Source organism: Prinia subflava (assembly GCF_021018805.1).
Source record: "Prinia subflava isolate CZ2003 ecotype Zambia chromosome W unlocalized genomic scaffold, Cam_Psub_1.2 scaffold_41_NEW, whole genome shotgun sequence".
NCBI classification, from domain to species: domain Eukaryota; kingdom Metazoa; phylum Chordata; class Aves; order Passeriformes; family Cisticolidae; genus Prinia; species Prinia subflava.
The window spans coordinates 1,130,619-1,136,618 of NW_026960614.1; the positions used below are offsets into that span (position 1 = coordinate 1,130,619).

General features: G+C 47.0%; 1 protein-coding gene across 1 annotated transcript in view; it reads right to left on the minus strand.

Moving 5' to 3' along the window:
* LOC134565216 (integrator complex subunit 6-like) overlaps nt 1–5,522 on the minus strand; it is a 417,942-nt gene extending 412,420 nt beyond the window's left edge. The window contains exon 1 of the mRNA XM_063424706.1: nt 5,507–5,522. The gene's annotated coding sequence lies outside the window, so the exon portion shown is untranslated. The remainder of the gene's footprint in view (nt 1–5,506) is intronic.
* Nucleotides 5,523–6,000: the final 478 nt, after the last annotated feature.

The following is a 6,000-nucleotide window of genomic DNA, read 5'->3' on the forward strand; positions in this document are numbered from 1 at the left end:
ACAATTGTCAAGTATCTCCGCTGTGGGTGGTTTTGCTGAAATTCTGTAATTCTATCCTTTTTTATAAACTAAATTGTTATAATTTTAATTGGATGACTGTATTGGCATTTATAACACTCTTCATTTCACCAAATGTTGAGAACTCTATAATTTCATAATCACTGTGTCCCAGAAGGCCTCCAACCACCACATCTCCCACCAGCCCATCTCTATTTGAAAACAACAGGTCTAACATAGTCCCTCCCCTGGTGGGCTCACTCAACAGCTGTCACAAAAAGTTGTCCTCCACACACTCTAAGGACTTCCTGGAATGCCTCTTTTCTGCTGTATTAAATTCCCAGTAGATCTCTGTGGAGTGGTTTTGGTTTGCCAATTTGATTTTCCTGGCCAATGCACCAAATAATGTGGTGAGTTGAGTGCTGGTCAAATGCCAGGGCACCCACTAGAATTACTTGCACCTTTTTCTGCTGTGAGATAGGATTAGGAGAGGAGCAAAGCAGGCTCAAAACTTTTAAGGGTATAAAGAAAGCTTTATTTAAACAGAACTGAAAGAAAAGAAAAATAATAAGAATCAGAATAAAACCTTCAGAACACTTCTCCTCCCCCCTCCAACTTCTCTTTCCCACTGACAACATGCAGAGACAAAACCTGGGACTTTGGTCAGTTTACCAACTCTAAAATAGTCTTTCATCAGTTAACCTGGGAGGGGAAACTGGCCCGGCCAGGACAGGGCCGAGCAGGCTCCCCGGGAAGGGGCCTGGCCCCTTGGCAGGGCCCAAATCAGCCCATCCGAGTCACACAGAGGGGCCTGGGCTGGCCTGTTACTTGTTCCGAAGCCAGAAGAAAAAGAGTTTTCCCGGGCTTATTCACCTTAAAATGTGAATCTCACAGAGGCATATTCAGCTCTTTAATTGGTTTAACAGGTTTTCAATATTCAAACTAGCCACTGATGGGTTTTGTCAGGCATGGAGGAAACTGCTAGCAGCTTCTCTTAGAAAAATCATTTCCATGGGTGGCTTCTTCCCTCCTCACCAAATGTCAGTTAATGCAAAACCATCACATATGGTAAAGTCCCCTACAAGAACAAGGGCTGGTGATTCTGAAACATTCTCCAGCTGATTGTAGAATAAGTTATCCACCTTTTCTTCCTGGTTAGGTGGATGATAACAGATTCCCAGTAGGATGTCAGCCTTGTTGGCCTTCCCCTTAATTCTTACACATAGGCATTCAACTTCATTGTCATTAGTTTCAACACCCATGGCACCAAAAGCCTCCCTAATGTAAAGCACCACCCCTCCAACTCTTCTCCTTTTCCTTTCTCTTCTGAAGAGCTTGTAGCCATCCAGTGCAGTGCTCCAGCTATGTGACTCGTCCCACCACATTTCTGTGATGGCAACTACATCATAGCTTTGCTGCTGTGTCATGACTTCCAGCAAATCTTGTTTGTTACGCATGCTGTGTGCATTAGTATACATGCACATCAGCTGGGCTACTAATTTCACCACTAACTCAGGCTTACTGTCCTTGGGCCTGCTTCCAGACAGCCCAGCTGTATCCTCTTCCCCCTCCAAACCTACCTTAAAGCCCTCTCAATGAGTTCTGCCAGTTCATGAGCTGAAATCCCTCTGCCCTTAACAGGGACATGGAGCCCATCTGGTTCCATCAGGCCAGGTGCTGTAAAAGTTGCCTGTGGGAATACACGGGACAGAGAGTAAAACAGGCCTAATTAGCATAGCTAGTTTGATAACCAAGATGCCATGGCAGGACCAAACAGAGCTTTCAAGATTACAGAAGATGGGATTAAACCTGCTTATGGGAAGAGATTCAATCAAACTTCTGCAAGCAAAAGATGTAAAATGTATGAGTTGTCTGTATGATCTTTAACCTGAATATTGTAGTGGAAAATTATTAAATTATTAACCTTCCTGAAATGGTATCTAAGCTTTTGGAAAATCTGAGTAAAATTGAATTCTGATCACCTAATCAGTCTTCCCATCTCTCTATCAGTTGTCAATAATTGGTGCTCCGTGTGACCGGAGAAGGACCGGCTAGCTGATGGCAATTGACAATGCCCCTGAAACTGATCATGACAGTGAGAGGACCGCATTTGAGCCTGTAACACCTGTATGCTGCTACGTGACAGGTGAGCCAGGGGAACTAAAAGTATGGAACAGGGGATGTCCTATGAGAGAGATGTCTATGAAACCATGCTACACCTCCTGAGCAAGCATGGATCCCCCATCCTTAAGCAGGACCTTAAGTCCCTCCTACGATGGGTGTCATGCATGTTCCCCAACACCACCCCTTCTTCTATTTTTACTCTCCACTGCTGGGACAAGTTTGGCGTAAAACTCTACAACCTGTCTATGCTGTCTGGCCACAAGCCAGAGCTACATTTGCTTCCTGCTTGCAGGGCGGTCATGGACATGATTAAAAAAGAGGGGGGGAGTGAGGCAGCCTGCAAGGCTACCGCAGAGACGGTCTGGTCGGCCATGCTAGACCGAAACCTGCCAAGGTCCCTCTCCCAGTCCCCCGTCCTCACCCCCTCCCAGAAGGGATAGAGCTCAGTTGCCACCTGTAGCCCTACTGATGCCTTAGGACTGGGTTTTCTGTTTTGATAGCATTGAGTGGTGCTGGGATCTCTTCACGGGGTGATGGGGGTAGGGCAGTCTTGCCCTGGCGGGGAATTCAAGGACATTGTCTCCAAACTCCAGGCCCCAGCATAAACAACGTGGAAGGGAAGGCCAAGCAGGGAGGATGGTGTTCTGTGATTTGGGGTTATTGATTGGACAGTGGATTGTTATATGTAAATGAATGGAAACTTGTAAAAGGGGTAAGATCTGGGGACAAGCCCTTTTTGTCTCCATCTTGGAAATGTCTGGGCCGGGCCACTTCTGTGGTTCTGGAGATGCCAGGGCATGGGCTTAAATAAACACTCACTTTGTTCCTTTCACTGTCTGGCCTCTGTTTCAGCCTCAAGGCATCACTACTGGTATCCCACCAGCGACCCCTGAGCAGCCGAATGCTAATCGCATATGCGGACATTGACTTCAGCAGTGAGGAAGAGTCCTTTGACCCTGGCCCAGAAAAAGATCCGGACTTATCCCCTTCAAATATGCATAACAGTTGGCTACGGATAAAAAAGAAAGTCCTTAAGGACAGAGATTTCGATACTGCAGCAGAAATTTTTGTAGCCCCCATGTGACTCAGCCCGAGGAGGGGAATCCCCAATAGGAGCCCTTGGGCCACTCAGAAATTAAGGAACTGTGCCGTACCATGGCAGAACATGGTCTGGGGTCCCCTTACTTCAGTAATTTCTTAAGAGCAACTTTCACTACTCACCTCATGACTCCTCACGACATTAAATCCTTGGCAAAACTTTTGCTCACCCCAACGCAATATGCAATATTCATGGCACAATGGAAAAAAAGACTGGAGAACTTAATTGTAACATATGCAGGGCAAGCAAACCAAGCCCTGGTTGCCTTAACTATTGACCACTTAGTGGGGGAGCGGGTGCATACAGATCCTAATGGCCAGGCTGCCTTACCCAGAGAAACCCTAGAGGGGATCATGGAGGCAGCTTGTTTTGCATTTTCTTAAGTTCCTGATGCCAAAACCTACAAAAATCCTTCATAAATATTGAACAGGCTCCCCAAGAACCCTATATGCAGTTTGTGGACAGACTGAAACAAACACTGGAAGGACAGATTGATAATGATCAAGCCAGGGATGTTGTGCTCTTCAAACTGACTATAGAAAATGCTAACGATGACTGTAAATGCCTCTTGAAAACCCTGCCCCCAGAACTGGAGCCCACACTGCTTCAAATGATTGAAGCCTGCACCTGCCTGGGGACATTGCAGCACACTACAGCAATAACCTACCAAGCCGTGGGGCAAGGCATAGCCGGTGCTTTTGCCACTTTGAAAATAATACCCAGAAAGCAGTTGGTTTGTTTTGGCTGCAGGGAGCCCGGGCACATTAAAAAAGACTGCTGAAAGGCGCAAAAACAAAAAACACTGAGTGTATGTCTTGGCTGCCAGAAAGGTCCACACTTTGCTAATTCCTGTCACTCTAAATTTCACAAAAATGGCCAACCTTTGCAGGGAAACTCATCTCGCAGCTCAGGATGGCGAGACGTGAAGACACAAATACCACTGCCAACCCAGCAGCTCTTGCAACCAGGACCAACCTTGAGCTTCCAGCCAGTCCTGGCCCCACCACCCAGTCCGTCGCAGAACTACATGCAGCCACTCCAGGAAGAGCCAGATTGGACATATCAACCAGTAAAACAGTGATGTTGACTGATTGCTCAGTGTTTTGTCTCTCCACAGGAATTTATGGACCTTTGCTACTGGGTTACCATGCTTTGCTTTTAGGTAGATCTACTACCTCAGTAACAGGATTGTTTGTTTTACCGGGAATTACTGACTATGACATGGTTGGGGAAATAAAAATGATGGCTTGGACCCCACAGCCCCCCTGCATGGTCCTGGCAGGGAGAAAAATCACCCAGCTTGTACTTTTCCTGGCAGCCCCCTTATCTGCACCCCCGATAGCTAAAAAGAGGGGAGGCAGGTTTGGTTCAACAGCGGTACCACAAATTTTCTGGACACAACACATTACTTCTCAGTGTACCATATGCCAATGCAAAGTGTCTCTGAAAGGCAAGGAGTTGATTTTAACCGGACTCATTGATACAGGGGCAGATAGTCTTATCTCCCAAAATCAATGGCCTAATGACTGGCCATTAATGCCTGTCCCCCAGGTCCTCTCAGGGGTGGGTGGGAGCAGTCAAAGCTATCAGAGCCAACACGTGGTGCAAATCACAGGGCCTGAGGGAAGGGTAGCTGCTGTCAGGCCTTTTGTGCTGTCTGTTCCACTGGTTTTGTGGGAGAGAGATGTTCTATCTCAGTGGGGAATCTTTATGCTGTCAAATTTTGTAAAAAGGTAACTGGGGCACGCGATGCCCCCAAACTGACTAGGAAAACCTCTGATCCAGTTTGGGTAGACCAATGGCCCATGTCATTAGAAAAACTGCATGTATTACAAGAACTTGTATAAGAACAGTTGAAAAAAAGACTTATAATCCCATCCAATAGCCCTTGGAATTCACCTGTGTTTGTAATTAAAAAGCGGTCTGGAGGGTAGAGGCTGTTGCATGACTTGAGGAAAATAAACTAGGCAATTGAGGGAATGGGACCCCTACAACCAGGGCTCCCTTCCCCTTCCATGATTGTGAGAGTCGGGGCCCGAGGGTCCCTGGTTTTGCCTCACGACCCTCATCAAGGCCCCCTGTCAAGGAAGAGACTGTGTTCAAGGAGCTCGGGCCTAAGCCACGGTGTGTGTGTACCAAGCATTGAACTGCAGGTGTGTCCACTGGACTGGAGCTGGTTCCCATGGGAACTTGTATGAAGACAATAGACAGCTGGACAGACTGTGCTTACCTGCAACCAGGCTCAGACCTGCTTGTCCCAAACCTGCCTGATCTGAACGGTTGCACATGATTCCCAGAGCAACGGGGCTCCTCACAATGACTCTCGGGTGCTCCCCCCACGCTGGCCAGGTGCCCCCCGCTTTTGCCTGTGTTGGCCAGGTGCCTCCCACTTCTGAAATGACTATAAAAGCTTCCCCCTGTGACTCACACTTCGAGATCTCCCCACGGACAGAAAACGGATCCATTGGCCAGATGCCACACCACGAGGACGTTTCTGCCGTTGGTAGCTATATCCCCCTGCTCCCCTTTTCTTGCTCTGTATCCTATTTTTCCTTTCTCATTCCCTCTATCACAAGTGTTGTTGGCACTCAATAAAGGTGCATTTGTTGTATGATTAAACTATTGTCCCCTTGAGTACTTTTTGCACTCTGAGATCACACAAACCTATCACAATTACTGCTTGGATCGTGACAATGATCCCTAGATATTGGCATCTAACAGTAATTGATTTAAAGGATTGATTTTTTGATATTCCACTGCATCCAGATGATACACCTGTT